We start from the raw sequence: 27,910 nt of genomic DNA, 5'->3' as shown, positions 1-27,910 counted from the left end.
AAAACTGCAAGTGTCTCTCTCTGCTGGATCTACAAAGACTGCTCCTTTGTCCTGCTTCATGCTCAAGACCCTTCATGCAGTTCCCTCGTAGTGCAGCGTAAAAGGCGATGCCATTGTTTCTCCACTGTTCTTTATGTGGCAGGACTGGGCATAACAGTCTTCTGCTGGGTTGTGAGAAGCACTACAGAAACTGGAGAATAGTTGTCTCTGCCACCCAACTTTATATGGTAAAACTCATCTCATTCTGAAGTTTGACTTTATTGACAAAGAACAGGACAACAGAAGTCCAATATAAATCTTCTCCTCAGGTTTGGTTGCTCTTAGGGTTCCTAGTTCAATAATATTATCCCACCCTTCTATTCTGTATAGGTTCTGACACCACACCCACACCGGCACTGTATCAGAGCACCTTTCATTAGTGCATTAAGTAACAGGACTAATATTGTCACATGTTCGTGTTCTCATCCTCTCACCAAGGGGAGAGCTGTGTGCAGAGGAGTGGTTTTTCTGGATTTTGTGTATTGAAATATTGGTTTAAATGAAATTCAGACACCACCTTGGCGATGAACTTCAGGTGCAGCCTCAGAACCACCCTATCTTGAAGGAAGGAGATATTCTGGGGTGGGCTGCCATGAGAACTTGTAGCTTGCTTACTCTCCTAGCCAAAATGATAGCCAACAGGAAGACTGTCTTAAACACAAAATGGTAAATTGAGCACTCCCTGAATAGTGACTCCGTAAGTTTCAGGACAATGACGTTCAGATCCCAGGCCAGGGTTGGTTGTGCGACCAGTGACTAGACATGTATCAGGCCCTTGAAGAACCTGATACTGTTGGATGAGAAAAAAAGAGAGAGTGACTGCATCAAAGGGGCAGTATGCTGAATTCACTGCGAGATGGACTTTGATTGAAAAGTCCAGAGTGCTTTGACTGCACCAGGTTTTCCTGGACCTTAGGTACAGTGGCTTGTTCAAGCATGTGGCCCTGTTGGGTCACCAATATGGAAAACTTCTAACACTTAATGGAGAAGGTTCTTCTTTTGGATGGTTTCCTGGTGTATATCCTGCATATCCTGGACAAGTGACGAGCAGTCCTCTTTCAGGGTACTCAAACCAGCATCCAGGCCATCAACTGTAGTGACAGTGGGTCTGGGTTAAGTACTTTGTATTTGGGGACAGTCCAGGTGGAGATAGTCCAGTCCTGGATGGCAATGGGGTTTCTAACAGTTCTCCTTTATGGATATTGTCAAGACGCAGCCACCTGGTGAGTGCTCTGCAGACTCAAGATGGTATTACCACTGATTTGCTCTGTTTCCTGGCAAATATACTGATTGGAGCTAGAATTGTAGGGGCCTCAGGTGAAGTTTGGCAAGCAGCGTCACATACGTACATGCAGTCACATGGCCCAATACTGTAAGAGTCTGTACAGTGAAGGTTGGGTAAGCGATCATCCCATTTATCAGGGAATAGATTACAAGGAATGTGTCCTGAGGTAGATATGCCTCAACTACTTCCAAATCTATTCTAGCTGCTATGATTTCTAACATTTGCACTGGATGTTCAGGGATGATTTCTCTTGGTTGATCAAGAGAGATCACTGCGACTGGGTGAAAAGGGCTAATGCAGCATCTCAATCTGTCATGGTTTCTTTTCAAGTTCTTTGCCTGGTCAGCCAATTCTCTAGGTAATAGTAGACATCAAAACCCACCCTTTCTCCTTAGGTGCATTAATGTCCAAATAAAAACAAATGGGTAAACTAAACAGACCAAAGAGTGAATAATTGCTTCACAAAATAGTTAAGGACAAACGCCGAAGTGGGCTGGGCAGTGAGGGTTCCATCCTGATGCCATGAATGCTAAAAGGAAACTAAGCGAGAGTCAGGACCGCTCCACCCTTTATGCCTCACACGGGAGCACAGGGTACATGTGTGGCCCCACTGGACACAGCTATTCAAAACATTCCAATTTCATGTGCACAAGGCATATATGCACCCACAGTGGGGAAGTCACACTGATGCATATTCAAAGAAGAAATACACCTTGCACTTGGAGCAGAAGGTGGGGAGGTTTGTGATGGTCCTTAGTTCCCTGGGAGTTTACTCACTAGTGGAACCCAATGCCAATATTTTGTACATCCCATCTCAGCACACACTAGCACTTGGCTCTGGGACCAGCAGGCAAACCCTCCCAAGTCAGTGGCAGGGCTGGCATCAGGGGCTGAAAGGATTCCCTAGCTTGCTAGGAGTGGAGACTTTGAGAGCGCAGCAGTAGAGATCGTCAAGCACTTGGGCTGGGTGTAAATCATTTATAAGACTACAAAAGTGTGGAGCAGGCAGACTTTGCTGCTGCCACTGCTGCGAACTCATTTATTCAGAATGGTTTAAAAAGCACCTATCCCACCACCTCCCCAACAAGATCTAGGTATTTCCTGAAACCTCGGAATAGAAGCTGGCTTCTCCTTGTGTCAGTGCGAGTATAAGAGCAGCGGCGATCACTTGAATGAGCAGTATCATATTGGTAAGTGAGGTGAGGGGCTTAATTTCTGGTAACAGCCTCCATTTCTGTGGGCATGATTACTGCAAGCATAGTAGTGCCCACAAATATAGGTGCTAGGTAAAGGTCCAGCTGATAATCAGGACCAGTAACCACTACTATCAGGATGGGTAGGCCAAGTGTCTTCGTTAGCATAAAAATTTATATATAAAAACCAAACAGCAGAGCTGCGGACAGATTAATTTGATCTGAAAGAATTTCAATTTTAGCTGAAGTTAGCAAATTATAAGAAATGTGTTTTAAAGGTTCAGCATCCATTTAACATTGTTAGACAAGTCAAGTATTTGTCTATACAAAAAAAAAAAATGCAATTAGCAAATCTGCCAGACAGGATGCTGATACCATATTCATCTTCTAAGAAAGATGTCAGGAGCTGCATCTTCCTATTTACACTAACATTTAACTTTACAGATTTTCATTTATAGAAGGGGAAAACCAATTATAAAGAAGCGCAACATCTTCAGACACCTCTAAGCAATTAAGTCTCCTCTGCATGTGACATATTGTACTAGTCTTGGTACATTTTATCTGTCAAAATAATTGCATCCCAAACCAAAAGCTATCCATATGATTAGGCAGTGTGAAGATATTTAAAGTGCAACAAATAAATTGCATCAAATACTTTCTCGCAATACTTGTGTACAGTTATTCTCTTGACTAATTGAAGGATGCATTTGGCCAAAAAATATGGATCAACTTTGTTTTCCTAACAAGAACATAAGGTTTCAAATACATGTATGACTTAATTTAGGTATTTTTCATCTTTAAGTAACCAGACTAGCCTTCCTGTGCAAGAAATACATACAATGCTGTATGTGACTTCATGGGGCTCTTTGGCAGGAAAGAAAAACCAAATAAAAAAAGAAATTCAAGCAATAAGATCTAAGCAGTTATTACTGACTCGACTATTAGTTACTAAGCTTATCCAAAAATTCAGTTTAGTCTAAATTATGTTTTTCAGCACTAACTTGATCTGCAAGAGCAAGTGATAAGGATTTCACATTTTAATTAAAGCAACTCATAAAGAAATATATTCAACAAGAAAAATACATCAGAATCTAAATGCTTGTTTAATAAGAAATGCTAGATTTTGTTTTGAATTGAATCAATTTTTAAAAAAATCTCTAGCCTTCCATCTCACGAAGACTTCTCCTCCCTGATAACAGATCAGGGAAGGGAATACATTCTGGATGTATTCACACAAGACTGCTTCCAAGATAACGTACTCCAGATGATTGTTACGTATCTTCAGATAAGACAGACTTAAACCCATTGTGCTCCAAAGACCTAGTTGTAGATGTAAACAAAATCCACTCAGACATTAGTTCATTAAAACTAAGCACTAATTTTATGTGAAAGACTGAAAGGATAAGACACAATGCAGATTACAAAAAAAAAAAACTCTTAAAATATTTATGTACTGCTGGGCACAACACTAGTTTTAAAATCTCAGACAAACCTCTAGAAGCAGTGAAGGGACATATCTAATACGTCACTCTGAACTTAACAAATAGGCAAAAAAAGGAGGAAAAATTATTGCTCTAGGGCTGAACTGCAGCTTGAAAGGAATCATCCACAGGCTGCTTCAGAGGCAGACCCTGATCTCATAATGTCACATGAAAGCATGCAGCGGGAACCAGATTGCTCCACTATAAATTTCCACTGAATCTTGCCTCCTTCCTCAGCTGGAGTATATTTAGAAACTGTACACCCTTCCAGACAAAAGTTTTCTTACAAGGTGTAACAGAATATTAACTCATGGGATAAATGGTGACAGAATCAGTAGCAATAAACTGTAGCTGCTGCAGCAATGTTAATTCTGACTTTGTGCTGTATCTCAAGCTGACCATTGCAACCGTATTTTGAGTTGAATATAGATCTAATGCTTTTAAAGCAGCAGGATAATTTTTTGAGTTTTTGTTTGGTTCTTTATAAAAAGAAACTAGAGGATTTTTCCCATGCCTCTTTTTATATTAAAAATATCAGGTCTTGTCAACAGTGTCTTCCAGAAACAACAGGGTATATAAAATTACAGCAGGTTACGAGCACCACAAGAAATTTTTGGATGCTATTAAAAACCAACACGCTAGGTACTTCATGTAAGATACAGAAGAGACTGCCCTTGCCTGAAAGAATCTAAGCTATAAGATAAGTGCACAGGAGGAAAGACTTTTAGTCAGTGTTTAAAATTGTCCACTTTTATTGATACCTGAGTCACAATCTCCTGATGAACACTTAGGAGAAAGGTTTCAGAGTAGCAGCCGTGTTAGTCTGTATTCGCAAAAAGAAAAGGAGTACTTGTGGCACCTTAGAGACTAACCAATTTATTTCAGCATAAGCTTTCGTGAGCTACAGCTCACTTCATCGGATGCATATAGTGGAAAGTACAGTGACTCTTTGTTAAAGATTCATATATGCCATTCCATCAACGGATATCAGAGAAAGCTCCCATTCCAGTTCCTGAGTTAAAACTGAGAAAATAAGTCTCGATACAGCCAAGAACTCCTTTACATATACACATCATCATTAACCAAAAATAGGAAGTAATTTTTCCTTCTTCAGATCTCCACTACATTATTTTATCTCAGGTGTTCTTTTGTTTTGTTTCATAAGATATTCATAAGACTTGCCATTGAAAAAGCTGTTAGTAGAGCCTACAGCTGAAGGCAAGAGAGGACAGAAACCGCTTTGTTATTCTGCCTTCATTTGACTTGTGTTTTTACTCATTGATTTGGACAGCTCTAATACTTCCCCAGAAACTCTGCAGAACTGAGGACAGTAGAAAGATTTATTGAAAGATTTGCAATTGGTAGCAAGTATTGTCTTATTGTAGCTCCAGCTTTAACGATACATATAACATGCCTCCGTTTGTTCTTAACATTAGAAGAGCAAAAGTGCTTGAAATAAACAAGGCAATGTCTGTGCTTTAGCCATTTTCAGAAACTTGAACTGCTGTGCAGACTGACCTTTATTTGGTATATATTTCCATGTAATTATCAGCTAGGAAGCTGAAATAGCAGTTACTGCTTGTACCCCCTTCTCAGACTATGTTCTACACTTATGGCGGCATGTACAGTACATACACTGCACATCACCCAGCACAAGTATAAAATAGTGTGGACAGCGAGGCACGACTCAGATGAGTAAAGACAGGATAGAACCTTAGGGTAAGTACCCTACATGCTCAAGCAATGTCTCCCACATTTACTCCCACATGGTATTTTTAGCAGTGTCGTGTCGTACCAGAGCCTTGCCCCACTGCCTCTGCCTGGCATAGGCTTTCACTGCCACATTTCAGGGTGGGTGCAGCGTGCTTTTCATTGTGGCATGTACATACACATACCCTATACCCTGCTGCCAGTGTACACAAGGCCAAACAGACAGGTGCACTTCTTTACACAAAAGAGCGGAAAGAATTTGAAGACCAAATTTTCTAACTTGTGCATAAAAAAAGTGGGTGGAGGGTGCCGAGAACCCCACACATCTGATAGCAGGTATACAAATTCTGTAAGGCACACATCAGGGCACGTGCGTGCACACCTGCAATGTGTTCAAACACCCCAACCTGAGCATGCACCTTAGGTAACACACCAGAAAGACACTAAAAATTCATTGACCTTTTGCACATGTGGCCCCACTGTCTTATCAGGGGATTTTAAAGAAGAAATGTTAACGTTTACTACATAATTCTATTGCCCCACAAACCAACTTTATTACAAAAGTAGTATTGATCTCTCTCTCGGATCTAAATGTTTATTTTATTTTATTTTTTACCTTCTATCTTTAACATTCAAAAACCTGCAAATATCCTTTGACTGCTGTAAAAGCCCAAAGAAAGTTTACACATTACTCCTTTTTGTTTGAATTCCAGATATCCTACTAGTGCCTGTGTTGTTGTAGGTTTAAATCCGAACAATACTGTCCTCCTGTCACAAATATTTGAATTTATTAGGCCCAGATTTTTTTTTACATATATGTGCGAGTATAAAACATTTTAGTTACTTGAAGTAAAGTAGGTACCCATTAGCCATACCACAATCTTTAAAATTGCTTTTGTGTTGCCTACTTTGAGAACATCTCACTACCACATTAAAGTAGTGAAACAGGGTGATGTAGCACTTTCACCGTAACTGCAAGAATGCATACTTGGACACTGCCCCTGGAATTCAGCCAGGCTCATCTCCACAAGTAAACAGTTGAACAGTATACAAAATAAAATGTATTTGTTTTTGTGGAAATTTTGTGCATGTTGGCTCCTGCTGTAGTCCCCCTCAGTTAAAGCAACTTTGATTGGTTTATTCAAGACTGCTCATGGACACAACTATAACATAATGGGGGGAAGGGGGAAGAAAAGGCTACTTGGGATGTCCCAGCAAAATCCCAACTTACAAGGTGAAGGAGGCCAGTGAGATTCCATGAAGGATAAGAAAGGAAGATAGTAGCAGTCACCAGTGGTTTGTGGGAGGAAGTCTCAGCTCAAAAATGTGGTAGTTTGCAGTCAAGTGAGTTTGAACCTCAGTATCTGAGACAGTCTGTCTCAAATGAGAACCAGGCCACATGGGAACCAAATACTGGATTTCCTGAACTGTTCTCATCCTGACCAGCTGAGCTATAGTGGACTTCACATAATCAAGGGTTGGCAACTGGGCTGCACAAAGGGCCCAACATCATGTCATTCACAAGAGTGGTGATGCGCCTTTCCCTATCTAAAGTGGGCAAGACTTTCCTGAAAACTTAAGTTTCACAGATTGCTGGTTAAAGCGAGACTTGGGAGCTGTAACAAAGTGGGTGTTTTCCCTTGTTATGATGCATGTGAGCCTACGTGAGTCTTACTGTTTTGCATGAATACTGTGTGTGCCTCAGTTTCCCCATGTATTGCACCAGTGCCTAGGTGGTGGGAATAAGGGTGTCTGACTTTTGCTGAGACCCTTGGGGCCAGGTGAGGAGGCTTCAGCTGCCTGCATGTAAGAGATAGCTAATGCCCTTCATAACCTGAGACCCAGGAGGGGGATGTGACCAGGTGACACTTTGCCCAGGAAGCGAGACAAAGACCAGGAGGAGGAGCAACAGGCGTGTCGGGGTCAGGCTGCTAGAAGCTGGGCAGTCTCCAGTTTGGGACTCAGAGGAGGGAGTCCAGGGCATCAGTTCGAGGTCGCCCACAAAATGGACTTTGCTGAAAGTCACTGATTTCTGTGCTAACAAGCTCTATTCTATGCTGTGTTCCTGTTGACTAATAAACCCTTCTGTTTTACAACACTGGCTGAGAGTCATGGGTGACTGTGGAGTTGGGGAGCAGGGCCCTCTGGCTTCCCCAGGGGTCCCATCCAGGTGGACCCGCCAAGGGGAAGTGTACGGTGTGAACAGGGATGCTGAATGCTCCGAAGTCAGACCAGGAAGGCCACAGCTGAAGAGGCTTTTTGCCCTGGACAGCGTGCCCTTAGGGGAGTCACACCACCTCAGAGTCCTGGTGGGCTTCATACAGAGCAGTTCCAGAGCATCGGACCTGTGACTCCATCACAGGAACTAAAGGGGCAAAAGCAGAAAGAAACCCACAATTCTAAAGACTATTGGATGTTGTCTAATGGCTACACATTTGCAACACGAATGTCCAACACACACTTCAGGCACCTAGTTTGATTTTGTGTGATACATACAAGTTCAGATATGTACAATTTGGGGGGGGCTGGGTAAAACTGCTTAGATTTTGGCCTGGTTAACACCGACTGCTATCAGGCATCATTAAGTAGAACAGGAGAAGAGCCCAAAATGTTTATGGAAGTGATTTTAAATTCACAGCTAGCTCTGAAAGTTCCCATAGAGGCTATCAAAGGGGCAGAGGGCTCATTGTTTATACATATTGAGGAACATGAATTGCCCTCAAGCACATTTGGGTAGGAGGTGATAAGGGCATTCCACTAGGAGTGGACTCGAGACCTCAGAAAACAATAGAAGGACCAACCCACAGAACCTGAGATGTGATCTGGTCCAACTAAGAACCTCTGCTCCAGCCTGCTGGAAGCGACACAGTTGAATGAGGGTTCACACTACAGTCAGCTTTCCCAAGCTGTGTGCTATTCTGTAGGTATTACTGCCACACTCCAATTTCTAGCCACGTTAGCAATATAAAGAGAATAAGGCTTTCAGAAAAAAATAAAGCTACTTTAAAGCATTTGCTTGTACACACACAAATTACATTTTAAGACATCTCTATGCTGCATGCACTGATCTATTAGAGCACACCATATAGCCGTGCTTTAAAACTATTACACAGGACCAGATGGAATGACATGGGTCCACCATGTCATGGAGTGGAAGGGCCCCAATTCCATCATGTATATTTGTAAACTTTTTTTTAAAATGTTGCACAAGACAAGGGCAGACTTACACCCCTGCAAAGGACAGCATCCCCTTTTTAACCCCTTTGACTGACGCTTCTGGGCAGTTGTTCAAATAATTTTACCACCACTTTAATGCCAGATAGCAATCTAATTTCTTACTAATGCTACTGGGCTCCTCAACTGGAAGTCCATTACACTCACTCCCTATTTATGTCCAGTCTCCTTAGAGTCCGATATATATTGTAATGAATCCAAAACCTCCCATTGGGGTTAGGGCTCTGTACTAAAAGCATTGTGGTCCCTTATCCCGAAGGGCTTAAGTTTGGTCTCCTAGTTCTGAGCTGCTCAACAGTCTTAAATATGGGATAACACCAAGTGCAAACTGTATTGGTATGTTTTGGTCATAAAATATACTTTTCAGTTCAAGTCAGCAAGCCATTCTTCACTGTTGCTGCACAACTGACAGAAAATTTATCAATAAACCTAGATCTTTTCTCTTTACCATATTAACTGACTCAGTGTCATTTAAAGTATATTAAATACTGCAATATAGCAGACTCAAAAAACTGAATAATTCATGGAGAAAAAAGGTCTCTACACAAAACTCAGACATTTTACAAACCACTCATTCCCCCCCCCCCCAAGTTTTATTTTTTTTACTCAACTTGGGGGAATTAGCGTCTCTGACTTAGTTATAGCAACAGCAAAATAATCGTTAGGAGCTCCTTCATACTACTGTTCTACACCATCCATCACTTCAGAAACATGCTTAAGACAGGAGTTTGAATTTCTCCAGGATTCAATCTAAAATGCTTCTAAATATGGATAATGCCTAGACTACATTAACACATTAAAGCTTTGTAGATTGCCATCAGTGCTTCCACAGCTTAATTTCATCTATCCCTCACAATTCAGATCTGCAAGCACTTTCATCCTAAAAAAAATCATTCCAATTTAAATATAAAACTCATGATGCCTGCATAAGCAGATTGCAAAGCATGTTTAAGAGGATATATATTTAAAACCCGACAGCAAAATTTTATTTCCTCCCTAAATAGTCAAATTCTATTGCCTGCAAGTTAATAAAAAAAAGCATATTCTACAATCAGTTAAGTATGGTAAGGTTTGGGGAGTATGATTACATTGACAAATCAAACTAATTTTTCTGAAACTCAGAGGCTGTCTTAGTAGAGAATACACTAAAGTGATGGGATGTTGTACGTTTGAAGTGATTGATACAAAACTCAAATGGATCTGCTGCATTCTTTTACATTTAGAAACTGCACAGAAGGAACAATTCACAATACTCATAACACAAAATGGATGCTTTGTACGCATAGCACTAGTGTAACTCTGGAAGAAATTTGTCTCTCTGGTTATGTAACATGCTGCTACCACCTGAACGGAGGATCCATTTTAGCAGTTCAACTCCTATTTCCCGCTACCATTTACAAATTTAAAAAATAAGACATTTTAAACTCCCTCTTATCTGACAGTCCTGCAGCTCATAATGACAGATCACATACACCAATGTAGGTTACGAACATGGGACATTATGGTCAGATTAGTTTGAGATTCACAAGAAGTACCTTACATAAGCCAAATAAACTCATCACATGGAGTTAAATTTTAAAGAAAAAACCATAATTTTCTATTTTCTTAGACATAAAAAGGGTTCTGTATATTAGTTTTTAGACATACGATTGAAGTATTCCTTTAATATAAAACGCTTTGAATTTTTTTTTGGTATAGCAGTTCAAACTCTGCTTTTATCTGTAAGCCAGAGCATGTCAGAGGAACACCAGAAGGCTTGCTGGTCTCTAATTTTGGTTTTCCTCCTTTGTAATTTGGTTTTCTAAAATTGTGCGTGGCTAACTATACCACACACGAGTAAGGAAACAGTTTAAATACTCCTCCATCAAAAGGAATATCAGGAGGGTTCTTATACATATTTTAAAAAAAAGCCAGGTTTAGTTTGTCCAATATGTATTTATGCTAAAAAGAGCATTTTTTCGAACACTAAGTTATGTTAGTACAAATATGCAATGTTCCATTCTTATTCTTAAGGAAAAAAGGCAGTGATGAGCAAAAACTACTCATTTTTATCTAACGTGACAATAATAATTAATATACACCTTAAAAAAGGAAAAAAAGCTGTTTGGCAAAAAAACCTTAAATGGTTAGAGATAAATATGCACTTAGCACTTGAGTAATTTTCTGTTGCCATGATAACCATAACAGCTGCTTACCTGATCTCCTGTTTCATTGGTTTATTGTACAGAACTAAAAAATTTTACCTTCGAGATATTGTAAACACTTCCTCTGCCCTGTAACCACCTTGTAGTTACTGAGCTTGCTTACAAGCCAAATGAAAAAAATTACATGAAACCTAATTTACTATAAAATGAAAACAACCAACCAGCTCCTCCTCTGAGTAAATGCACTATAATCACACTGTTTATTCCTCCTGCCTGCTTTAATTCCTCTGGTCAAACAGAACCCAGTTATCAACACAACACCTTCTGTAGACATAGACCCATGTGCCCTTTGCAGCTGAAAGTTATTACATTGAATGAACATTAACCATTTAAATGCCAGGGGTGCAATGTACATTTAAAATGCATTACTATATGGAATCTCAGATTAGATAGAGTTAAATTTAAAAAACAACAACACATTAAGCAGAAAGACGAAAGGGGAAGGTACACTTTTCTTAAGATATTCTTACCTTAATCAAACGAAGGTCTCTGAACTCTAGTGCATCTCAGATTTCAAAATTCTAAAATACATTAGTTTCAAATAATCACCTACAATTTTCCTTTCCAATCTCCTAGGGAAAAAAAAGAAAATAATGTATTTAAGCATTTGTACTTAAATTTTCCGTCTGTAAAAATCCTCTTACTCAGCTCTGTCTGCTCTTAAGACAGCACTGCTGACGAATTTCAAGGCTCAGTTCTTGACATGCAGAATCACTGAAGGATCAAGAGCATAAATGTCACTTCCTCTAGACAGCGCATCAGCTGCAAAGGAGTCTAATCTGCTATTCCCACCACAATCCTACCTAATTGAAGAGTAAATCCTGACATCTGCCTCCTGGTGTCATAAAATGCACGGCTTTCATTAAACATTTTTGAAGAATTCAGATTTAAATCCCATATTTAAAGGATTCCATTTTTAAATAAACCATCATGGTGTTCCACTTGAGAAACTACAGTAAAGGAACAGATAAAAAATTAAAACGCTAACAAAAAATTGGAGCCCAGTTTTCAACCTCAAACAAAATTATGCTGTCTCCACTTGGACTGCAGAGGTAACCAAAACCTTGAAATTACAAAATAAGTTTTAGAAAAAAAAGATCCTAAATTAAACACTCTTATGAAGTGCTTTGTTTATAATGTCTGTGCTGGTCCCACAATAATTTGTGAAGATTTTCCATCTACTTTGTGAGTTTTGCATATTTCTTACACAGTCCAACTGAGAACAGGAATAAGAAAAAGTATTTTGCAATGCAATGGTCCCACTTTCCTGAAAACAGAAGATAAATTGCTACGTGCATAAAAAATTGCAGATATATGCTATACTTGAATCAACAGGGGTAAAAACATTTTTTCCACACTAAAATGTTTAAAATGATCTCATTTTTTAATTCACTTTAAGCCTCATGTAGTTAATTTTTCCAAAAAGTAGCATTTTAAGCATCCCATCTCCACACACGCGCGCGCACACACCCCCACCCACACCCACCCCACGCACGCCCCTTGGCTCTCATCTCTTTCCCTTGCATTCCTCATTTAAAATTAACAAAGACTCCCCTGTTGAACTGCTTTGCCATCAAATCTCTTGGTTTAAAAAGGATTATCCTTCACTAACAAACTGGTCTCCTTAAACAGAGGTGTGTTTATCTGCTGCAGGAAGAGACTTAAAATACACAATCTACTGTACACCTGAAACCAGAATTTTCATTTTCTAAAGCACTTGAATGTACTCACTGTTCTAGTCCAACAAGGTAAATTTACTTTTAATACCCATTACAAATTATGCCCAATTCAGCTCAAGTCTGCATGACATTTCTTCATACAATCTTCTCACTGGAGGCCCAATTTAATAAACAAAGACAGCTTTAATAATTCAAATCTTACTTTCAAAGATGCGATGCGCCTGTCAGAAGCTTTCTGCAATATAGTCAGTAAATTTCTTCAGTCTCTCCAAGGCTTTGCATATATTTAAGCTTGCGTCGTGCCTTTTGAATGCTGATAACTACAGTGTTTCTTTTCTCTCCTTTAAAGGATTAAACATAACCACACAGGCATTTTTATTACTGCATCATGCACCATTAAATTGTCAGTTTTTCTTCTAGGAGTCTTTAAAAAAAAAAGTGGCCTTCAAAACATCTTTACAACAAAATGTTCATTTTCCAGCATTTCTTATTTATAAATTGAAGCAACAAAACCAAAAACCAGCTTACAAAGCACTTCATGTTTTCTTACAACCATCAAAAGTTAAAGGCTGGGAAGAACAGTTTAAAAAAAATAAAATCAAACTCTAGTTACTGATATAGTGGAATGTGGACTTTTAAAGATTATAGCACCCTAGAGTAACATCTCCTCAAAAGCCCCACCGATTTTAAAAAGCATACGTATTTAGTTTTTAATAACAGCCTTGCTTTACTTTCCAGGAATAATTTTTACTGGCTTCCTCTTCCACCTTCAAGTTTTAATGGACATAGTTCCCAAGTTCAGCAAAGCTTTTGAGCGACCACTCAGGAGACTGACGACTAAAACTAAAAATCAGTTTTACAGCAGAAATGGTCTGGTCCTTAACGTTTGTCTAAAAGGTATGTGAAACTGGAGATCCTTTATAGCGATAGCTTACCCCGGGCAGTTGTCTGCTAGATTGGGATTCAGGAGACCTAGGTTCAATTCTCAGCTCTACCACTGCTTTGCTGGATGACTGTGGAAGAGTCACTCCCCTGGCCCTGTGCTTGAGTTTTCCCATCAGTAAAATGGGGCTAATGAACCCTTTGTAAAGCATTTTGAGATCTATGGATGAAGAATTCTAGATAAGAGCCAGGCATTATTATTATTATTATTACTGGAGGTGTCACTCTTTAGTTTTTATTGTGTTTAAATATAGAGAGTCTGCCTTACTATACCCAGAGAGAGCCAGGTGTTGCCCACAGTAAGTCTAAACGAGCCTTTTGGTTTTTATTCACATCTCCATCCCAAGCTACCTTTTAATCCCAAATTATAGTCCCAGCATTGCTCTACACTCCAGCTGCGCATTGTATTAGGTCTCACAACCGAACAATATAGAATTGTTTCAGAACACTAACTGACACCTCCCCGGAGGCACATAAAACACTCAAATCCAACAAGCAAGCATCCAAACTAGAATAGAGTCTTGTGGAGCATTATGCTTACATGGATCTTTAGGATCTTGAAGAGTTTAGTGAATATGGAGAACGGGTTCCTTGGGAACATACTCAGAAGGTATACAACACAGTATCAAGAGGCTGAACTGGGTACCACCACATCTCACGCGGTGAATGGAAACAAAAGCAACTGATCACTGTTCATTTCGAAAGAGACTAACAAGTAATCATGAATAGCAGTCAGTTATTTTAACAGCCACACTATCACAATTCCATTCATCTAATTCTGTCACTGTCTTCAGAAGTTTCTCAGAGATACGCAATCTGAAATGCACAAGCGTGTTACTCACCACCTTCTTCGCATTCCTGACAACTGGTTGCTACTGCAGTTTGCACTCTTTCCACACTGATAATTCCACTGACAAAGTACAAGCCAAGAGAGAACTGCCAATGATGCCACACCAATTCCCTATCAGGATGGAGGAATTACTATTAGTACTGTTCAGCTTCAAGATGGGAACAGCAACCACTTTAATAAGTGAGTTTTATACAGTAGTTCCTTATAGCAACAGTCAGTGGGCTTGTCTACACTTAACAGGGGATCGACGAGCCGTGATCGATGCTTCGGCGGTCGATTTAGCAGGTCTAGTGAAGACCCGCTACATCAACCGCAGATTGCTCTCCCATCAACTCCTGTACTCCACCGGATCAAGAAGAGTAGGGGGAGTTGACGGGAGAGCATCTCCAGTCAACATCGCGTAGTGTGGACCCCGCAGTAAGTAGATCTAAGCTACGTCAATTTGAGTTACGCTTTTCACATAACTCAAATTGCGTAGATCAGATTGAATTTCCCCTGTAGACTAGACAAGGCCAGTGAATCCCAGGTATCCCCGTAACTTTCTGCAGAGACAGGAAACTAGAGGAATTATTTGTCCAGCAGTAGGAAGTTGCCACCAAGTCCACTTCTTGCTGACTCAACTGAAAAAACAACCTTTTTGCCTGTCAAGGTGTGCCCCGATGAAGCCTAACATTTGGGACACCAGACCCTTCCCTAGCGATACCAATAGGTCAGGCACTTAAACGTGATGATTTTAGATCTCCTCTTTATTCTTGATATAACATCCATGGAAGTGTATGGAATTTTACAACACTGTTAAAATAGCAGCAAGTCCCTGCATTACAGACCTTGCACTTCAGAAGTGTACAAATGAGGAATGAACTAACAAATAAACTACCCTTATGATTCTGCTATCTAGTGTGAACTATTTTTATTTGTGTTAGTCCTTGCCCCCTTTCTCCTCCCCCTTCATTTTTCTAATTTAGATTGTGAACTCTTCAGGCCACGAACCATGGCTAATCGCTAAACAATACGCAGAGGTATGACACTAGATAAAATGTTTTATAATTGGGACTGACCTTGCTACTCAGAAATAACTGACATAAGTGCATATACAAGGACTTCTAACGTCCTTGATCAGATAATCCTGTTCACTGACTGCCTTTTGTGTCACTGACAGCTGTGAGGGGGAGAAAAGTGCAGCTAATGTTAGCATTACTTCATTCAACACAACTATAGTTGAAATGATACAACAGCCAACTGAACTCATGTGTCAAGATGGACAAGAGCACCACAAGTATTGAAAGACAAATTTGGACAAGGTAAGGGAGCTAATATTGGAGGCAGCCTTCTGCATTTCTCATTTCAAAGCATTCTACAGAAAAATGCAATGCACAGCTGTGAAGTTAAATTTTGGTGTTTGTCTACAGTTCTGAAGCTAGCGTATACAGTTATTGCAATATAGTAATAGGATACTACAGGACGTGTATTAGTAAGCCATTACTATATGCCTTGCATGGTTAAAGGACTCGCCGCCTTAAATTTCAGTATTTCCAAATCAGTATTAACAGATTACAGAGTTATACCCTATTGTATCTTATATAGTTATTGCAACAACAGAACATTATGCTAGTTTCCAAATTATAACTGAATATCCAAATATGGAAGTTTTAGACAGTCAGCCTCAATGTCTTTTTACTGAAGTCTGTTAAACAGGAAAGAACAGAATTTTTTCACAGAATAAGCCTTGGTAGAATACTATCGAAATACAATACCTGATATGATTTTTAACCCCCAACACTGTCAACATTTATGCTCACTGCAACTAAATGCCCAATTCTGGCACATCCCTAATTCCAGACAGTCTGCCCCATGACATGCAGCTTTACCCAGAGTAAGAGTGTGTATCTCATCCAATCAGCTCCACATTCTTCCAGAAAGAAGCTGAAGATGCTCACTTGAGACAATTTTTCCTCAAAGACTCATACCAGGATAAAAACAATTTTGGACACTAGGAAGAGTTGAGTAGGGAAAAGACAAGCTGTTTGATTACTTATGAAGCTTCTCTTTTTAATAACACAACACTGAAGACAGCATACAGATTCACAGATTCCAAGGCCAGAAGGGACCATTGTGATCATCTCGTCTGACCTCCTACATAACACAGACCATAGAACTTCCCCCAAAATAATTCCCAGAGCGGATCTTTTATAAAAACATGAAATCTTGATTTAAAAGTTGTCAGTGAGGGAGAATCCATCATGATCCTTGGTAAATTGTTCCAATGGTGAACTACTCACTTAAAAATGTATGTCTTACTTCAGTCTGAATTTGTCTAGCTTCAACTTCCAGCCACTGGATCATGTTCTACCTCTCTCTCCTAGACTGAAGAACTCTATAAGAGTCAGAGCAGGTCAATGTAGCCAGTAAGGTATCAGCAATTTGCCCAGCTCTAATACCTTATGCCAAAGGGTTAACTAGGTCAATGAAGAATTTTTATGCTGCTTCCTAGAACTGACATGACCTACAGACATCTGATTTTTAGATTAAATCTGGAATGGTCCATCAAACTCAATTTAAAAAAGGAGAAAAAAGGTAGAAAGGTTCTGTTTAAAGGGACACCACTACATACTTAAAAAAAACAACCTGCAATTGTTTGCGGCACCCTCATGCAAGTCTGTAAACCAAGCTATTCCTTGGGTGTTTTCATCCTCTTGTTTGGAACTTTATCACCTGTTTTTAAATAGAGCGGAAGTCAGTGTGGCTTCCTGTTGCACCTTCTTGTTGATTTTAGTGATATTCAAATAGCATTTGACTGATAGCACTGGGCCTTGTCTAGAATTAGGAAAAATCAGTATTCCCTTTTCTCTCTCCCAGCATCTCTACAGTGCTAGCATAAACAAGGTTCAGTGTTCTCATTGCTCCGTCATATGGATTTTATGGTCTATCCATTTTCAGTGACAAGGAATGGGCAGGTTTCAGAGTAGCAGCCGTGTTAGTCTGTATCCGCAAAAAGAAAAGGAGGACTTGTGACACCTTAGAGACGAACAAATTTATTTGAACCTAAGCTTTCGTGAGCTACAGCTCACTTCATCGGATGCATTCAGTGGAAAATACAGTGGGGAGATTTATATACACAGAGAACATGAAACAATGGGTGTTACCATACACACTATAACATCCGATGAAGTGAGCTATAGCTCACGAAAGCTTATGCTCAAATGAATTTGTTCGTCTCTAAGGTGCCACAAGTCCTCCTTTTCTTTTTAAGGAATGGGCAATGTCTAGTGTTGTATTGAAATAGTGACTGTATATTTTAAGTTAGATATTTGATATATAACTATCAAAAATACTTCAGTTTATTCCTCTCAATTTTCTCCTTCTTATCCCCCAATTTCTGCATTATTCTCTCCTCCTCCAGCTCCATTTTTGCCCAACCACTGAAATAGAGCACACAGATTACTTTTCAATAACTTCAAAACTCTACTGGTTCCCAGATGAACAGGATGGTATTTTGGTCCCCTGCGTTATCAATGTGAAGGCAGCAATGTTGTAATGGAAAAGATTTGATCTAAAAGGCTATCCAAATAGCACAAAAGACTTAAAGGTTAAAGAGTACTTATCAGGTAATGAATGGTGGGGGAGATGAAGCCGGAAGGCTGACGCCTTTAGAGTTACATTGACAACACATGGAATTTTATATTGACATTTGTCATTTATTAAAAGCTCTTTTCAGTTTAAATATGGTATTTAAAGTAGGGATGACACCCAATTAACTGCTCAGTATCAAGATTACACTAATATTAATGAAAAATATCAAAGGAGAAGGAGTTCTTAATTGTCTGAAGCCACATGTAGCTAAGCTGAAGTAATCGCATCCCATTCAAAAAAAATTAAGCATTAGTTTTAGCCGACTTAGTTTCCATTCTGATTTTCAGTCACTTTAAATGCGCAATGATTTGAGTTGAGTCCAACTCTCCCCTTCTGGGTATGTGGGGGGGGTGAGGGCGAGGGGGTGCACAGAACCCAGCTACAAAGATGCTTTCGGTACTGCAGATCTCACTGCTGCATCTCCAGCAAAGGCCTGAGCTAGCAGGTAATGTCTAGCGCACGTGTGAATGGAGCTCCAGGAGGCAGTCCTGTGTATGTCTTGTATCAGGACTTCCTGCAGGGATGCTGTAGAGGTGGCCTGTACTCTCATGGAGCGAGCTGTGACACTGTCAGGATGCAGGATGTTTGCTAACCTGTAGCACTCAACAATGCACCCAGAAGCCCGCTTAAAGATTCTGTGAAAGGCTACAGCTTTACCTCACAATCTTTCTGCTACGGCTAGCTTCGTTCTTTGCAGGTAGAATGCCAGGGCATATCAGATGATGATAAAGTGAAGTCTCTTCAGCGTAAGTGTGGGGTTTTGGAAAAAAGACAGGTAAGTGAATACTTTGGTTCATGTTGAATTCAGAAGAAACCTTGGGGGGAAATTTAAGATGGAGGCAAAGGGATTCCTTTTCCTTGTGAAAAACCATAAGAAGGGTCTGTCACGATGGCTCCCAATTCACTGACCGTTCCCGCCAAAATGATAGCCACTAAGAAAAAAATCAATTTTTGGGTGGGGGCATGGCACATCTTATTGACACAAGATCATCATCTGAACTCTTGTTGACAAGATTGAGGGACCACGGAGGTGTAGATCTGACCACTGGCTGGAAGATCCTGATCAGCCCCCCCCCCATGAATAGTACTGTATCTGAGCTGGTGAAAACAGAATGTCCATCTACTGGTGGGAGGAAGGAACTAATCACTGTGAGGTGGACTCATAACGAGCTACTAGAAAGTCTTGAGTTTGTTTTGGTTTTTTTTTTTTTTTAGAGACAGGCGATAATCTAAAATGACTGGAGTATCTGCAGTGACTGGAGAAGGTTGACAGTGCTGCACCCAGGCAGAGAAATGCTTCCATTTAGCTAGGTCCTTGGTGAATCTTTCCTACTTAAATAAGGAGTAAGGATAGCCTTTAACGGGTGCTGAGCAGAAGCATTCTATTTCAGATGCCCATCTCAACACCAGACAATGAGGTGGAGTGAAATTGGACTGGGGTGTCTGATTCTGTCCCCCACCCCCATCTAGAGTTCAGAGGTCTGGGAAGGGGTGAATCTGGATTAGAGGCAGGCTGACATTGTCAGGAGCTCTGGGAATCAAACCTGCCTGGATCAACTGGATGAGAGAAGAATGATGTTGGCCCTGTTGTGATGTATGTTTCGTAGGACATGTGAAAGCTGGGGAATGGGAGAAAAGGCATATCTGAGATAGTTTTTCTTGATAACAGGAGTGCGTTGGCTTGGAAGTTCTGGCCCATGGTTCCTCTGGAGTACTACTAAGGAATTTCTGTTTGTTTTGGATGCAAAGAGGTCCCACTGAGGCATTCTCCACTGAGAGACTATTTCGCTCAGGACACAGTGGTGGATCTCCCCCTCGTAGTCTGCAGAGAAGTGCCTGCTCAGGAGTTCTGAATACCTAGGACGTATGCGGCCTGGACAGTAATGCGGTTTCTGATGCACCAGTTTCAAAGCCTGACTACTTCCAGGCAAAGGGGAAGAGATCTTGCTCCACCTTGTTTATGTAAAAGACCATAGTGACATTGTCTGACATCACTTGGATATGGAATGACTACATAAACCTGAGGAAAGCCCTGCAAGTGAGGTGAAGTCAGTACTGATGACAAATCCAGACCCATGCTCGTAGATGGACCCGGTCGATGGCTGTCCTTATGCTTCAGTGCTGGAGTCACCAACAGATCTTTCTTCCTGCACACTTTACCCTCCAGTCTGGGGATTTTCAGTGGTGTCGGTCCCTTAGGGTCCACATGCAAAGGCTCATTACCCACCTTGACAGACTTGGGGATGGATTGCGTCTCTTGTTGACAGTCCTTGACAGAGATCTGTCCTTGCAACCATTAGAGTGCCCCCTATTCTCATGGGAAGCCTTGGAGGAAAAGTCCTTGGGTTTAGGAATTGAAGACTTCTATTCTAAGCACAAGCTTGGAGGGGCGCTGCTTGTCTGTTGAGGCCAATGCACTGGGAAGGTGGATAGGGCGAGTCTCCCTGGCCTGGATCAGAGGCGCCTCAGAGCCTTCTCCATCAGATATTTCCTTAGGTGAAGCTCATGAGTTTCACGAATTCTTGGTGGAAACGAAGGACATATTATGCTTTGCAGAAATATGCATTTCACCCAAGAAGTAGAGGCAGTGCTGCTGATTGCTGCTGATGAAGAAGGAGAAAGGGCAAGAGATGCAGTTCTTGAACCCCTGGACTCCGGGCATAGTCCCAGACCATGGGGACAGCACAGGTTCTGGAACTAGGGGTGCTACCACACACCCTTGGCTTGAAGCGGACTCAGTTATATACAGGGTTTACAATTTGGTTCAATGGCTCAGCACCCCCACTATAAAAATTGTTCCAGGACTCCTGGAGGAGGGAGTCCCCAGCAGGTGACAACAAGCTACATTAAATATGCTATAAAACTCTAGCTAAACTAACAGGCAAAACTATTTATAGGTTTTATCAAAAAAGCTGGAGAAAACTGAACACAGGATTCCAACTCAGACCACGTGGCAGTAAGAAGGAATTGGAGAGACGCTAGTCCACATTGCCTCTTATGCTCTGGAGCACGAGGAGATCCACTGCGCATATGCAGTCCAACGGACATTGCTTGTTAGAATTTCCAGACTTGGGCACATGACACATACACCCATGTGTAGAACACACCTAGCAACCAGCACTAGAGAGGAAATAAGGGTTATGGGACTCTCCCTGTGATACCCAAACATATTAGAGATATCTGGAAAGTATAACTCAGTCTTCCTTGCTTTTGAGGGCTTGTTAATTCACTGTGTGAAACTCATCAATCCTGACATGTTTACTCTTAAACTGGAGTGTACTGCAAGGTTTTAAACATTAGATTAGAAAGTAGAAATGCCTGTCATATGCAATGCCTCCTCTCCTTCAAGCTGTATACTCATATCCTATGAGGAACAGGATCACGAGGAAGAATATTCCAGAGATTGTTTCAGTCAGTTTCCACACAAAACCAATCTGAAACCGGTTGACTCTAATCCCAGCATTCCATGGAACAGCATTAGTCAGGCTCCTTCAGCTTTAGAGGTTGAGATGGGACTTTCCTCCAACAACGGCAGCACTGTATGGTTTTTAGTCTTTGCAGCTGTGCTAGTTTTTAATTGGCATCTAGTTATCAGGTTCTCTTCAAATTCAGAAGGGCTTTTTTGGTGTATAGGCCAAAATTTGTGAAAGGCAGAATGACCACCCATTTTGCCTCTATGGGCTGTCAGGAGATGCTATTTGGAGTGTGTTTTTAATTTGCATGCAAATAAAGACGTTAAAAATATTAGAACTGGAACGCACTGTATTAAAATAAAATTGAGAATACATGATTAAGAGGAGAGAGACAGATCAAACTGCACTCAAACATGCTTGGATGTTCCTTCATGATACATGAAGATAACGTAAGAGCAATATCAATTGTTTCGCTGCAGTAGTTTATGTTTTATCTGTTGGCTGCAGTCTCTAGAAAGGGAAATGATCACACTTGAGCAGCTTTGACATTCATTCCAGTAGAGGGCACTACTACACAATGAGAGGACAGACTGGATTATATAAATGTTGCTTTAACTGGAAAAAAAAAAAAAAAAAAAAGCAAACCTTGTGTTGGAGAAAGACAAAAAATACACTAAGGTGTGTTAAAAGCCAACTTGATTAGTAAGTGGTCTAAAAGTCCGTTGTAAGAAGCTACATGCATGTTACTGAGGAAAAAAAACTTATTTAAATGCATTCTTTTAATCTAGTGTTTAGCAATAAGTCAGCATCTTTACATGGTCTATACATAGCAGAAAGCTTTGTATATTATAGCGTCAACACTCGCATGAAGTGCTGTAGCATGAATGAGTAGCGTAGAGAATGTTTCAATACGTTTAAACACTAGTGGTATCCTGGTATCCAACTTCACAGTTCCTCAACCAGGTGTTGCATTTGAACAGGACAGGAAAGTCATCTAAGAAATTACTGACCTCAGAGCAGGTTTCAGAGTAACAGCCGTGTTAGTCTGTATTCGCAAAAAGAAAAGGAGTACTTGTGGCACCTTAGAGACTAACCAATTTGAGCATAAGCTTTCGTGAGCTAAGTGAGCTGTAGCTCACGAAAGCTTATGCTCAAATAAATTGGTTAGTCTCTAAGGTGCCACATGACCTCAAAGCAGTGTTTGTTAAATTGTTGAAAGTGAAGCCCCTTTTAGGAAAATAAAACCAATTGCACATACATATTGGAAGATGTATCCATTAATAGGTGTAGGCCTCTACCATGCTTCCTTTCCTCAAGCAAATCCTTCATACCCACTCAAAACACCCCATGCCCAACCTTCCCTCTGCCCTTCAACCACACTCACTTCAGGAAAGGCCTGGGTTGAACGTCAAAATATGCTCTTACATACTTTGTGAAATCTGTTGCTACTCATTTGAAGCATTACTGGCGTTCACAATATTACCCACTGAAATAAATAGGGTATTCACACCTTCAGGTGCTCTCCAAAAGGGCTTCCATTGACATAGCTAGCTTCATTCAGGGAGTTGGTGTTCGTATACCAACAGGAGACATCCTTCTGTCAGTGTAGACCACATCTACAGGGCTATGCCAGCATAACTACACCAACATAGCTACACCAGTATAATCCCTGTAGCGCAGACGTGCCCTTATAGATATCAATTTAAGGTCCATGCTGGAGACACTCTTTTCGACAAGGTTGTGTGAAAGCAGCATTGAAAGCCTAAGCCTTAAAGAACGGACTGAAATTTGAAGCTTGGTTTAACAGACAATTTTAAATGTCAGATAAAGCTTCTATTAGCAAGTCAAGCATGTGGGAAACTAGTTAACAGTTGTTTAGTGGACACGTTCCTACTGAGAGTCAAATGACCTCACATCTGAGCAAGATGGCACTTAAATTAGCATTTCAGCACCTACAAATGCAGTTTTTTTGTGGTGAAAAAAGCATCTTACCTTATGAACTCTGTCTATTCGTCCACACATTACAAATCCAGTTGTCTTTTAAAGAAAGGATGAGCTACTGCCGACTTGTTTTATTCATCAAGTAGACTAATGTGCATTTAAAATGTTGTTAGTTTGTAGCTCAGTCAACTGAAGTGACCTACTAAAAAGTTACTCTTCGTTTCCACAGCAATACAATCACTGAATTTTTTAACATGTGGGGAAGTCAGCTGAGAAGTATAGTTAGTACATGTTACTATTAAACAGCCACATACTTCTTAAGCCTCAAGTCAACACCCATTAAATTTCAGACTTTAATTGAAGTTTGTTTGGGTATTGAACATTTACACTTTTCTGGGGAAAAGTGTATGTCCTTTAAGAAAGCATGTGAAGAGACAGTAAGTGCTAAGTTAGCCTGTTAGTATAATTGCCTTCCACTATCTTCCGAGAAATGGAAAAGGATAGTCCAATGGTGCAGTATATTCACACTGAATACATACTGCAGTTATGTATGAAAATCTACATGGCCAGAATGTAGGACATTAATTTCACCCTCTTGCTTTAAAAAAACACCATAACTGATGCTTAAGACTACAGCTACCTGAAGTTTAAGAATTATTGATCTACAATTGCTCATATAACTTCATACTGTTGTGTGTGCAGAGCATGGACTACTTGCACAGCAGACTGTTTCAAAACACATTTGAAGGTTGAAGATAAAACTAGGGAGGGAGACTGCTCACTATGACTCATGAACAAGCACAATTCATTCAGAATTCAAAAGGTACCTGCCCTCACTTTCAGTGAATAGACAAACCACCCAATAAAAAGAAACACCCAGAAAACTCAGCTGAACTTCAGGAACTACTGCAATTCCCAAACATGCTGCAAGAGATTCCTGAAGTGGATTATTTCATGAATTGAAGCATAGAGAACCATCTCAAAAGCCATGCCAGACAAAGTCTGTTCTCTTACCTAAATAACCTCCTCAGAAAAAACAAAGATCATAGACTCATAGAGTATCAGGGTTGGAAGGGACCTCAGGAGGTCATCTAGTCCAACCCCCTGCTCAAAGCAAGGCCAATCCCCAATTTTTGGCCCAGATCCCTAAATGGCCCCCTGAGGATTGAACTCACAACCCTGTGTTTAGCAGGCCAATGCTCAAACCACTGAACTATGTTAGACAATAAGACCTAAGCCCCCAACCTGCCAGACACAGGGGGACCTCAGTGTGAGCTAGTGTAACAAAGCTCTTCACATTTTTTCTTGTCTCAGCCTGCTAATGGGAGGAACTAAAACCACTTGTGAGCACTGGAAGAACACATTACAGCCTAGGTAGAAACAATTTTCCCTCACTCTTAGCTATATTTCACTCCTCTGTTGAATGAAATATGAATAGCTCATCTGTGTCAGAGGCCCTATAATGCTCATAGCACTCATATATGGGATGGGGTTTTGGAACAGAAAAGTCTTATTCTACTCCTGCAGCCACCATGAAGTCCCACATGAACACCTGTTAAATCCTGTGTTGTCAGATTTGTTAAGTATAGCACTTAAATGTCAATATTCCAGAACTAAAAGTAACCTTTAAAAAAAAAAGTGTACCAGTTACTGCAATTTGGATTTAAGAACTTGGAGAGTACAGTAAAAGGCAAATGATTGATAAAAAAAGCTGAAAGGTTTGTAAACACAAGTGTTTAAAAGTGATTTACAAATCCAAAGTTAATCCTACACTGAGACTATCAAATTTGTTCATCTCCGGATGAGGGCCATGCTAAAATGGCCCCATTCCAATAACAAGGGGAGCAATAACTGAAGTACTTCAGGAGTATTACAATATGAATTCCCGTTAGTTATTGATCGGTGGAAATTTTTTTTTTTTTTTTAAATCTAGCTCTGGAGCAGACATGCTATGAGTACACTGAAAATGCTGTAAATTCTTGAAAAATTCTATGCCATTAAACAGCTAAAGCATTCCATGTTCAGATATAAAATTCTGCAGCTGCTCAAGGTTTTGGAAGCATTACACAACAGGGAAGATTTTCTGCTCTAAAATACATTAAAGAAAAATATTTAGGTACTTAAATCTCTAAGCTTTTGGATAGCAAGTTCTTCTTCTAGATCTCCCTCACGAAAGTGGAATGCAGTTAGCACATCTACATTTTTTCATTTTGATGCACCAATTTTCTGTGTTAAGAGGTTTTTAGAACATTGCTATCCCTATAAAATGGCACTGATAAAATTAGGATTTAAAAATGTGACCTACTTTACATGACCACATAGGATTCATGTACGTGGAGGCATTAGACTGTGCATTAATCATTATGCCAACAGGAAGTACTCCATGTCAAGTTGGAATTTCACTGCTAGTTATAAAAGCAGCACCAAAAATCCAATGAAAGCTCGGAGCCATCCTGGCAATCCACTATGGACACGTATACTACTTAATCCATTAAGCATAGTATTTAGTTATGCAGTAACTGGAGCTCCACACTTCAAAAAACAGATGTTCAAATTCTCAAGAACTAGCACTACATTTAAATTAACCAAGAAACAAGAACTAAGTGTTTACACAATATATAAGTCCTCACACCTTTACACACAGAGTACTGAAATACAGAGTAACTTCCCAGACCTGTGAAGAGTTTTCTAAATTTAAATCTTAATAGGTTTTAAAGCTTTCCCACAAGTTAGAGACACTCTAAAAACATGACCACCTGAGATACAGCTCCATTTAACACAAAATCCATGTTTAAAAGTTTACCAGACACCTGCTAACCTGCAACCTATACCTATCAGAGGCCAACCAAGAGGTGGGTCTGACCAGGAAGGTGAAGTAGTAATGAAAATACTCCAGGCTCTCACTGGGACCTCCAGTTGCTGTAGAAGATGACTGAATTCTTACCAGGGTGCTGTTCCCAGACCTAATCCTGAGAATCCTTCTGGAATCAGCTTGTGGCTAATAAGCATTTGATAAGCTGACAGTTCCTCCAGCAAGTTGCTGAAAAAAGAGACCCCCTTTTGACTAGTGGGCTGACCTCTGCTCCTGTAGTCTTCCCCACACCTCCATTTTTGGGGTCCAATTTCACCTCCTAGAAATCTGAGATTTTCCATACAGAGTAAAATTGGCATGATTTGCCATTTTGCCACTGCCCTCAGAGTTCTGAACTGCAGCAATGAAACTCACCAGAGCCTTGACAGTTTTTGCTTTGATGCTAAATAAGGCTGTGAGCAGCAGCACTGGAGAGGGCTATGGAGCCAAAAGGAGCACTGAATCAGTTTACTTTCCACTCACATTCAGAGGGCCAGCAATTTTTCTTTTAAATTAAGGTTTCAATCCACAGAATCTTATATTAAGACTTGTACTCACCGGGGCGAGTAAATTTTTCAATCCTTTCATGCATACAATAAGATTCACATGAAAAAAAATAGTAAATCTCTTTATGCAATTTAACATTTCAATAAGTAGAGTTACGACTCCTACAATAATCTAAGTTTGGTGTATACTGGGAGCTTACCCCAAAGCCATTTATCCATGAGGTAGCACCGCCAACACAAACAGGCAAAGCCATTAAGCTCCACAGATGCAAGTAAGTAGTACTCACTGTCATTAGCAGTTTGAGTGAGTGCAGCTACATCAGAGGTTGGAGTCAGGTTAAATCTCCCCATGTAGACAAGGCTTATTCCCTGCTCTTCCACTGACTTTCTGGTTCTCCATTTCCACCATTGTTAGAACAAATGTTACACTATTAACCTACCTCAAAAGGTTTAGAGGTTTGTAAGTCTTCATGACCCATGAAAGAAAGGAATAGAACTAGAAGAATTGCAAGGAACGGAAAAGTGCCAGACTGTATACCATGCAACTTTGGGTACTTGCTATCAGCCACTGGCACAATGGCAAATCCCAGCAGAAAAGTACATAGGGAGACTGTGAAGACCATATCTCCAAACTTACGGTCAGCACTGTATGCAAACAGAGAAATACACTATTTTTTTTTTTAAAACTGCAACCTTATTCTGCCCCTTACAGCAGAATAAGGGATCTCACAGAAACCATTACCTTCATTGCTGTAAATGTTGTGCAACCTAGTTTACTTTGTTGCTATACTGTAAAACAGAACCTACCAAAGACTGAAAACTACACTTTTCCCTTGCTGTTGTCAAAGATACCCTGATGTAATTTGTTGACATTTATCATTAAGGAGAGAGAGACTTCTGAAAGCCTTACAAAGGAATAAAGCTTCTTAGGATTTAAAAAAGCCTACATTAA

The 27,910-nt window shown here is 40.3% G+C and overlaps 1 protein-coding gene across 5 annotated transcripts in view; it reads right to left on the bottom strand.

The window, feature by feature from the left end:
- Positions 1-27,910, bottom strand: part of GLCE (glucuronic acid epimerase) — a 102,369-nt gene that overhangs the window by 51,506 nt on the left and 22,953 nt on the right. The window contains exons 2-4 of one of the 5 annotated variants that reach the window (XM_077828653.1): positions 14,610-14,728; positions 13,028-13,166; positions 11,617-11,718 (exon numbers count right to left, since the gene is read on the bottom strand). The gene's annotated coding sequence lies outside the window, so the exon portion shown is untranslated. Of the gene's footprint in view, positions 1-11,616; positions 11,719-13,027; positions 13,167-14,308; positions 14,589-14,609; positions 14,945-27,910 lie in introns of those variants that run through there. The other 4 variants (XM_077828652.1, XM_077828656.1, XM_077828654.1 and 1 more) reach the window with 4 other exon arrangements.

This window comes from Eretmochelys imbricata, chromosome 10 (genome assembly GCF_965152235.1).
Source record: "Eretmochelys imbricata isolate rEreImb1 chromosome 10, rEreImb1.hap1, whole genome shotgun sequence".
In the NCBI taxonomy this organism is placed as follows: Eukaryota; Metazoa; Chordata; order Testudines; family Cheloniidae; genus Eretmochelys; species Eretmochelys imbricata.
This window is presented reverse-complemented; position numbering and strand designations above follow the sequence as displayed.